We start from the raw sequence: 10,725 nt of genomic DNA on the forward strand, positions 1-10,725 counted from the left end.
GCCAAAATCTGGAAGAATTCCTTATTTATCAGTGTAGGATATATTAGAAAAATGGATTAAGTTGTGGTGCTGAAAATATATAACTATATATGTATAATTAACTGTAAATTTTGTGATGCTATTATTATTATTATTTTATGTTACTCTTATTATTGTTTATTATTAAAATATTTAAAAAAAATTTTTTATCAGTGTTACCATGGTTTCCCTTGATCAATCCAGCCAAATGCCTGCACAGTTCCTTTTTTATCCATGAAGTAGTATATCTATGCATTTCAAATGTGATGTGTATAATGCATTATTAAATACAAATTAGAAGAAATGGTTTATTAATCTATATTTATTAGAATAAATACTAGAATACAAACATCTGCTTATAATTTGCACAACTACCATCTGATGAATCCAGCTGTATCCTGTTTATACCACATTCAAATTTATTGGAGTTTTATAATCTGTTGTTTTATAATAAAAGTATTTTCTAATAAACTTTGCTTTGACATGGTCACTAAAAAAAATGCTCTTTACTTTCGTTTTAAAATCCCTAATGAGCTAATGAGTTATTATTGCCTATTTAAACCAATTTAAATCATTTAAACCTGTTTAAATCATTTAAACCAGTGATTCTATACGTTTTCATCTCCACAACCTCCAAAAAGTAAAAAAAAAATATATATAATGAATATTTTGCAACCCCCCCAACCACAACTCGATGAAACCTAGTTAAAAATATTTTAGCTGTGTTGATATGATGGGCATGGACATGCATGTATATAGTGTATAAATATGAGCAAATTACAGTTTACAACTTTATGTATACATGCTCCTTGTAATTTGGTCTACTTGCATAATATTCACTGTGAGAGCATCATCTTTGAACAAGCATATTTTCACACACTATGCTCTCTGCAGTACAAAAGAGGTGTAAGGGATTGCAGAACCCCTTACAACTCTAGTTTCAAATGCAAACCGTGCATCTAAATTGATAAACAAAATCACCAATTGCTGAAGATGGCTCCAAAAATGACTAAAATCTGGTTTGCCACTTATTAAAAGTTTACGTAATCCTAAATCTTCAATTGACAAGTCCATGTATGTCTACAGGCTCTGCATGTTGATATGAACCAGCACAACCATACTATAGTTTTATAGACAGGTTTGTATTTTAGAAGTAAGTTATGTAATGAACAGGTTTAAAGTAAAGAAAGAATGTATTAATTTAAAATAAAAAGTATTTTTATTAAAAAAAAAATTGTAAAAGTTACAAATTAGGAAGAATTTTTCTAGTAAAGGCACTTAGTTTTATATGGATTTGAATACTAGATCATGGATACTGGTGTTCTTTGGTGGTAGAGTTTCAATTAAGTACACATCTCAGAAAATATCAACCTGAGACTATACAAGAGTACACTTCATTTACATTCATACAAATCATCCTCTGAACTAATACCTTACATTGGTTCTGGAGACTAAACAGAAAAAAGAGAGTAAAGTGTACGTTGAAATTAGAAATATGAGGGGAATGAAGTATAAGCTCAGTTGCATAAAACAAAGCAGTAAGTATAACAGAGATATAGGTGTAATATAATGGTTTAAGGATTGTGATGGTGCTCTAGTGAATTCAACAAAGAATTTCTATCATCACCGTATGGGCTACTACATTATCGTGTAAGGAAAACAGGTATTAAAAGTTTTGGTGACTGATATGGTAGTGCTCCTTTTGAAGAAGTTCGAGTTCAGTAAGTTTGTGAGATTTAGTGCTCTCACCAGTAATACAGAGTTTAGTTATCACTGTATTACGCTTTTGTAGAGTCAAGGTTAAATTATGTGGTGGAGCTCACTACAGTGTTTTTAGATCTCTTTGTATTGCTCAGAAGCATGTAGTACGTATAATATTGGTTAAAAGTAGATGACATGAATCCTTCCCATTATTCAGAGGCCTAAGATCTTGCCACTGCATCATATGTATTTCTATAGAATACCAAAGACATATTATGAAGGCTGTAAACAGGAAAGGATTCTTGGTACTTTGGTTACGAATCCTTTGCAGGAAGCGGATAATGTAGTTCCTGCTAGGACAAGAATTGAGTTATTTAAATGTTCTTTCTTAGGTGTAAAAATATTTAATCAGTTACCAAGGGAATTTAAATCCATAGAAGAGTAAATACGTGATGGTTTTCACCATCAATTTATGATTGGTTGTTGTCGATTGAAGATAGAGTTTTATTAATTGGTTGGCCTGTGATTCTGGGTGATATTGATGACTCTAAAAGTTTCATATTTTTATTATCTTTCTTGTCTTCAGTCATTTGACTGGTTTGATGCAGCTCTCCAAGATTTCCTATCTAGTGCTACTCATTTCATTTAGGTATACCCCCTACATCCTACATCCCTAACAATTTTTTTTACATATTCTCAATGTTGCCTGCCTACACAACTTTTTCCTTCTACCTGTCCCTCCAATATTAAAATGACTATTCCAGGATGGCTTAATATGTGGCCTATAAGTCTGTCCCTTCTTTTAGTTATATTTTTCCAAATGCTTCTTTCTTCATCTATTTGCCGCAACACCTCTTCATTTGTCACTTTATCCACCCATCTGATTTTTAACATTCTCCTATAGCACCACATGTCAAAAGTTTCTAATCTTTTCTTCTCAGGTACTCCAATCATCCAAGTTTCACTTCCATATAAAGCAACGCTCCAAATATATACTTTCAGCAATCTTTTCCCGACATTTAAGTTAGTTTTTGATGTAAAGAAATTATATTTCTGACTGAAAGGCTTGTTTCGCCTGCGATATTTGGCATTTTATATCGCTCCTGCTTCTTCCATCTTTAGTAATTCTACTTCCCAAATAACAAAATTCCTCTACCTCCATAATCTTGTCTCCTCCTATTTTCACATTCAGTGGTCTACCTTTGTTATTTCTACTACATTTCATTACTTTTGTTTTGTTCTTGATTATTTTCATGCGATAGTTCTTGCGTAGGACTTCATCTGTGCAGTTCATTGTTTCTTCTAAATCCTTTTTACTCTCGGCTAGAATTACTATATCATCAGCAAATCGTAACATCTTTATCTTTTCACCTTGTACTGTTACTCCAAATCTAAATTGTTCTTTAACATCATTAATTGCTAGTTCTATATAAAGATTAAAAAAGTAATGGGGCTAGGCAACATCCTTGTCAGCCTCCCTTTCTTATTATGGCTTCTTTCTTATGTTCTTCAATTATTACTGTTGCTGTTTGGTTCCTATAAATGCAAGCAATTGTTCTTCTATCTCTGTATTTGAACCTTAATTTTTTTAAAATGCTGAACATAAGCATAATATCTATATTGTTATAAAAATAATTTTTTTTTTTAATTTCAATTCTGAGTGTTCAAAAGCAAATTTTATAAAGTAAATACATTCTTCATCAACAGCATTCTTATACTTTTTACGTTCATCCATCAACTGCAATGTATCCTCTGATAACCAAGGTTTTCTATCAGTTCTCTTTGTTCCGCTTAGGTTCACTTCTGCGATTTAATTATTTCCTTTTAACATTCTCCCATTCTTCTTCTACATTTTCTACCATATCAGTTTTACTCAGACCTCTTGCGATGTCCTGCTCAAAATTGTTTTTTACCTTCTTTTCCTCAAGAATCTCTAAATTCCACAGATTCATCTGACACCTTTTCTTTTGGTTTTTAAACCCCAATCTACATTTCATCATCACTACATTATGGTCGCTATCAGTGTCTGCTCCTGGATATGCTCTTTGTTTAACCATTTTATAATCTATCTGATAACTTGCAGTATTACCAGGCTTTTCTCACGTATGTATTCTGTATGATTTTTAAACTGGGTATTGGCAATTACTAAATTATACTTCCTGTAATTCTCAATAAGTTGTTCCCCTCTTTCAGTCGTATACACACTGAACCTCATCATCATAATGGGCACTTACTTGTAGGCACATAGACGTTACAATCGTTGTCGGCTTAGGTTTTGATTTTATCCTGATTACAATGATTCTCTCTCTAAGCTTTCTGAAATGCTCTACTCTCTTCTTGTTCATTATGAAGCCTACTCTTGCCTGCCCTTTATTTGCCGCTGAGTTAATTACTCTAAAATCACCTACCAAAAGGTGTTTTCGTCTTCCCACCGAACCTCGCTAATTCCTACAACTACTACATCTAACCTATCTATTTCCCTCTTTAAATTTTCTAACCTATCAACCTTTTTACCCTACTTTCTTACAGAACTTTTTTTATTATTTTTTTGGATTTATTGGAGATCACTTTTTACAATGATATATATACTATTGGCAGATATTTTAATTATTTGTAATGTTAGCCAAGAAAATTTAGTTTCTCAAAAATTTTATATTAATCACTATTTTATTAAGAAATGAAATATATAGCAACATACTGTATTTCCGTTTTTGACTCACCGATTCCTATTAGTATACAAAATATGAGAAAAGTATAGAAACAATCATTTCTACTGAAAAAAAAAAAACAATAAACTATCATCCAATTACACTGATAAACATAATTTTTGTTTCCAAACATGTGATTCATGATTTTAATCTGTTTTTTTATACTGAAAACGGATATGAACTCAGAATCTTTATATCACCTACAATTTTTGAAAAAATTTTAAATTTTAATTAAACATTTTTTTTCATTTTTTCAACATATAGTTAGCATTTTTTAGCTCCTATATTGTATTTTGTTAGCTCATTTTTTATTGTTTAACTTTATTAACATAATTTTTAAGCCGGAAATAAACAATACTAGACAAAGAATTAAATCATATAATAATCGCATACTATGACATCATATCTAATACTGAAAAGTGAGCCGTCATGGACAAGCTTAATCACGTCTGTGCTGGTCAAAATATGTAGCTGAAAGCACTGTTATGTTGTTTGTATAAAGCATTGGATTTAGGAATGAATTAATTTTGTTCAGTTTTATTGCTGTCTTAAGTTTGTTAATAATGCAGTGTCATAATGATTCAAAATTGTGCAAATGATGTGGATGCCTTTTTTTATGTATGTGGCGAGTTTACTGTAAAATTAAATTGAAAAAACATTACACCTTTAATTAAAAAAGCATATCATTTGTATTTTCAGTGTAAAATTGATCAAGATACAACATAGGCTCCTTATATAGTATGCACTAATTGTTCTGTATATTTAAGAGGATGGATGAAAGGTATACGGAAGGCTTTGCCATTTGGTGTACCTATGGCTTGACGTGAACCAAAGGATCATGTAACCGATGGTCTGTAAACCGCTTCTATAAACGATCTCATAGGGTATAAGCTTATGATCGCTCACACTGTCCTCAGACCAGACAATCCAACTCTTGTACTTCGCAGCAAGTCGCCTGTCACCAAAGTGACGTCTATGAAACTTTCAGAGTTCGCAAGAGAAAGTTGGCGGTTCTGCATCATTAATCAAGTAGAGGTTCTTGGCTTCCACAAACTGTTCGAGACCAGCGCCTCTGGAGTCTGTGAGTGGTGAATCTCAGGTCGGAGACTTGGAATTAGAGTTCAGAACAACCAGCATTCTGGTGCCCGGAAGGCCATTCAGAATTCTGCCCAATTTCGCCAGCAAGCCATCGATACTCCATCCAATCTGGAAGTATCCAGACACCAGTACGACATGGAGTGTACCCCTCGTTATTCACAGAACAGTAAATTGCTCATCAGAACAATGGGACATCCAGAAGACACCCAACGAATCTGAGCCAACCACGATCGCGGAGAGCGGCCGTTCCCCATGAGAATGAATAACATCCACCCCGCGGAAGCCGACCACCTATCCGTGACCGCGTACGGTTCCTGCACCAAGAGGCCTCGAGGTTGTATCCTCAAGGAGCTTCATGGTTTCACTGGTGGCCGCCCGGGAATGATGCAGCTTTAAACTGCCCCAGGCGCAAGCGTCCTCAAAGGCTTTCCTCAATTCAGGTGTCACCATAAGCTGTATTTTTCACAGCTCTCCCCCGAGCAGTATCATACGCCCTGCACTGCCTACCCCCTACCCGGTGTCCAGCATTGCTTCCTTTCACCAAGGCACAGGCGGCGTACTTAGCAGGGCAATTGGGTGCCTTGTGCTCCGGAACAGCACAGTGACCACACATCTCCGACTGCCCTCTGCAGTGGATAGAGGTGTGACCAAAGCCCTGACACTTAAAACATCGGGCAACCTCTGTTTGGTCGACGACCTTACATGAGGTCCAGCTGAAAAACAAACGTCCACCGGCCACAAAGACCTGCCGGATCTTTGGCGTGGTCTCCAACACCCAGTGACTCTTTGGGGCTTCCTTCCTTCTCAGCTGCCGAACTTCCTTGGTTTCCCGAAGGAAATATTCAACGGCCATATCCAATAACGGATTTTGACTGTGCGCAGAGTTGAGGATTTTGGGCTCTTCTACCCTTCTCACTCTTGGCTGATCATATACCAATACTTGTGGCCGCCGCTCGGCCAGCAACTGAGCCTTCAACTTGTTCCTTTTCAGAACGTCAGCCTCCAGCATTTACCACCTCCAGCACGACACCATTGTCCCTTTTATTATAATCGTAGGACCAAAAGATCATTACTTCCATCCTCCTGTTGTGATTTATTATTGAGGAAATTTTTAATACCATATGCATGAAGGAGCATAACCTTTGGAAAAATGACATTATCTTGTTGCTGGTTCAATAAATTCATATGAATTTTTGTGGTCCAAATCCCTAACATTGTGCTTGTGAATATGTTCAGTGATAAGAAAGTGTTTTCATTATTGATAATTATTCCTATGACAAATCATATGTGTATAGCTGCCAGTGTTTATTTATATTGTGATGTAAAACAGTTTATATATTTTAATTTCTCCAGAGAATTTACTTGAAATTTCATTTGGTTTTAATAGTTAGGAGTAGGAGGTCAAGTTTTAGAAGATAGGCATCTCAGTCTAGTTCATAATGGATATGAAATAGAGTGCTCAGACAATCCCCTTGGATGATTGTCTAATACAGAAGTTAAAAAGTTACTACTATAGCTTACTTCATTTGTGAAAAAAAATTATATTATCACAAAGTTCAGGTTAATTTAAAAAAGTAGACAGATATAAATAGTTAGAGAGTTGGACATCATTTTCCTCTGCCTTCCCATTTTTCTTATACTTCATTCAATACTCCTTGATAGGTCTGTTGAAATTGTGACAGTCAGTGATATCTCCATGTACCTTTTAATTCCAAATAATATTTATTTTGCTTATTTTTCTTCTTTGTGCATAAGAAAACAGAATATTTAAAAAAATAATTACCCAAACTTGTAGTTAAGGATTTCAGTAAAGTTAACTTTTATTTCCTTTATTCATTTTTTCTTACACTTCTGTGAAATAATTAATTGGCTTATTTTATTGTAAACTTCGTAAAAAATATAATGAATGTTAGGTAATACTACAGTGGCATCAGCATAACATTTTTAAATGTTTTCTAGATCTATCTAATAGATAAAATTAGTAAACTGTACATACACTCATCTGCAGTAGGAAATCAGTTTAATATTTCAGAAATTTAATGTGATTCAGTACCGCAATGCCTTGAAATTAAATAGCAGCAGTTATTCTAGGGTCTGTCCTTAGATTAAATTTTTGCTACAGAATTTGTTCTTAAACCTGGCAAATAACCTCATTACTTAAGTTTTTTTTTTTATACTTAACTACTAACAGTTTCATGTCAAAATGTTACATTGATATTGTTTATTTAACATACAGACATATTTTTTGAAATCTAGTTTCAGGCTCCTATTTCCTTAGAAAGTTTGACTTCCTTAGAAGTTTGTGGATCCTGTTCATCCTATTTTCTTGAATTAAAGATGTTCTGGATTCAAATCTTACTAAGGTTTGTCATTATTCATTATCTATAAATATTACATTCCCATGTGCAACCCTCGTGCAGTTTGCAGTTTGTGATAAAAAAATAGAGTTAAAAATTGTGAAGTTGTTTTATTTATGGCAGGAACTGTTGTTTACAATAGATTGATAGTTATCAAGCATATAAGGATGGTACCTGACCTCTTGTTCAGTTTGCATTTTATACACTGTTTGGATTCACTGAATTAAATTTACAAGGAAAAGTTTATGAGAGAAAGTAAGTTTTGTTATTCTTTAAAATTTTTGTATTTTTCATCTTCTTTCTTTTCTTATCTTTATTTTTTTTACTTATTACCCATAAATTTATGACAAGAGTCTGACATTTTTTTCATATGTTATTTTTCATTGTAATACTTATAAAAGAATATGCCAAGGTCATAATAATAAAAGTAAAAATATAAAATAAAATTAAGGAAGCATATAGATTGATTATAATGAATGATTATGATCATTCATAGGTATCCTTTGTAGTTATTTTCATGCAGTAATAATATAAAATCAGTTTAATTATATTAGAAGAAACTAATAATTGTGAAATCAAGTACTCATTTGTAAAAATTCAGACTGTAAATTATGCAGTCTGATAATTTTGTGGCTGTTTTCACTCATACTTTTTGCATTCCACTTCTTAAACAATTTCAGTCATATCTGCTGTTTCTCAATCTGTTTGAGTAAATTAGATGTCATTTTGTTCAAAAGAAAAGGAAACGCAATTTATCTAAATAAAGCATTCGATAAAACTAATATTTACTGAGCTATTAGAAAATTACAAAATGAGGTGAACAGATGTAAAATAAATCAAGAATGGGCATTTATCTACATGAAGTTTTTTATGTCCTAAATCAGTCCCTTAATTTGGCCAACACCTCCTAGATATCCTTTCAGGGGAAAATTGGTAATTTCATGCCCCCTGTCCAATGTGGTCAAAAAATAAGGCTAAAATTGGAGGATATATGTATAAATTTAGACAATTATTTGTGACAAATTTCAACGTTTTAATGAACTGGTTTTAAGATAAGGTGAAAACTGTTAAGGAATAATATTGAATTATTCTCCTACCACTAATTCTGATTGACTTACACTTTTTGGAATTCTAAATAACTGAAGTATTTTCATCATACTAAAGATCAATTTTCTGTGACCACTATTCAAAGATTCAAAGTGATGAAAACAACCATTCCCTCTTTTTTTAACTTTTCCCAAAATTTAATGCAATTTATAAAATCATATTTAACAATTAATATCATATTATTAATCCATCATCATTTTCAAAGAATTTATGTTGGGCTAGTCTGGAGATAATAATCAAAATTCACACATGTAGATGAGAGAAGTCTTGTCCACCTTGTAATGATTCATATAAAGAATAGAATTAAAAAATTTTTTTGTTGACAAAATAAATGTAGTGACAGGTTTTGTACCAATGAAAATCCCGATCTTTTAAGTTTTAAGGTCATTATTTTGAAGATACCTTGATTTTGACACACTTGTTTTTTTCTTAAGTTGACCCTGATGCTGTCATTGTTGGAGTATTGCTGTTTTCTCATAAAGTTATGAATTAACTGTTGCAGGAATTTTAAAGGAAAGTAAACTTTTTTTCTATTAATATGGAGACAACAATAATTATTTTTTATTCAATTAATATATGATTTTTAAAAAAATCAAATGTATTATGGTACTTGTTTTTAATTTTTAAAGTTTTTCTGTTGACATTTTTCAGTCATTTTCCAGAATACCATCATTAAAATTTGAAAATAACAAAGTTTTTTTAAAATTTTGTTCCCGGTGTACCCTGCTACATAAGACAATGCAAGATATTCTATATTACTTCCAGATCAAAGATCTCTCTTTTTCTGTTTAGCCTCCGAAACCACTCAATCATTTCAAATTCTGATAGGTTTATTAATGTATGATTTGAAGCTTGTGAGGACATTGTACAGGAATATAAATTCGCGATATTGGAATCCTATCGCAAATTAATGTTCAGCTGCCAATCAGGAGAGTATTATTACATCTTTCAAAATTTTGTAAGCACTCGTTGAGAAAATTTAATAAAATATCAACAGAAGCTGAAGGAAAACGATAAAGTGTGTTTCAAGCGATGTCAACATTTTCCTGTATCATCACGTTTATGACTGTCGAATTAGCTCCAAGAATTTCATAGTTTAATCTATTTATTTTCTACTCGTCTTTATAAAATATACTTTATTATTTTATTTAAATTACCCGGCTTATTATTATTTAGTATCCATTTAAATTACAATCAGAATCGTTATTATCATGTAACCCGGTTTTTGTTAATATTATTATTTGAAACTGGGTTTTACAGTTCAGAATAATGTACGCGAATACATCAAAATTTTTATTTATGGGCGAATTTTCATTTGTACAGAAATAAGAAAATAATTTTGTTGTAATTAATTTTGTAATTACCAGAGGCTAAACAGGAAAAAGAAAGGAAAGGATAGGTGCAGCTTAATCCATGGGTTGGTCTAGTGGTGAACATGTCTTCCCAATTCAGCTGATCTGGAAATCGAGAGTTCCAGTGTTTAAATCCTAGTAAAGCCAGTTACTTTTATACATATTTGAATATTAGATCGTGAATACTGGTGTTCTTTGATGGTTGGGTTTCAATTAACCACATATCTCAGGAATGGTTAAAATTACACTGTACAACACTAGACTCATAAATATCATTGAGGAAAATGGGAAGAGATTGTGAAAAACGTTCAAGAATGACATGGACAAAATGAAGTCTGATTTAGAAATCAGGATAATAAACACTCTATAAACTATGACAAATAA

Source organism: Lycorma delicatula, chromosome 1 (genome assembly GCF_047948215.1).
Source record: "Lycorma delicatula isolate Av1 chromosome 1, ASM4794821v1, whole genome shotgun sequence".
Lineage (NCBI taxonomy): Eukaryota > Metazoa > Arthropoda > Insecta > Hemiptera > Fulgoridae > Lycorma > Lycorma delicatula.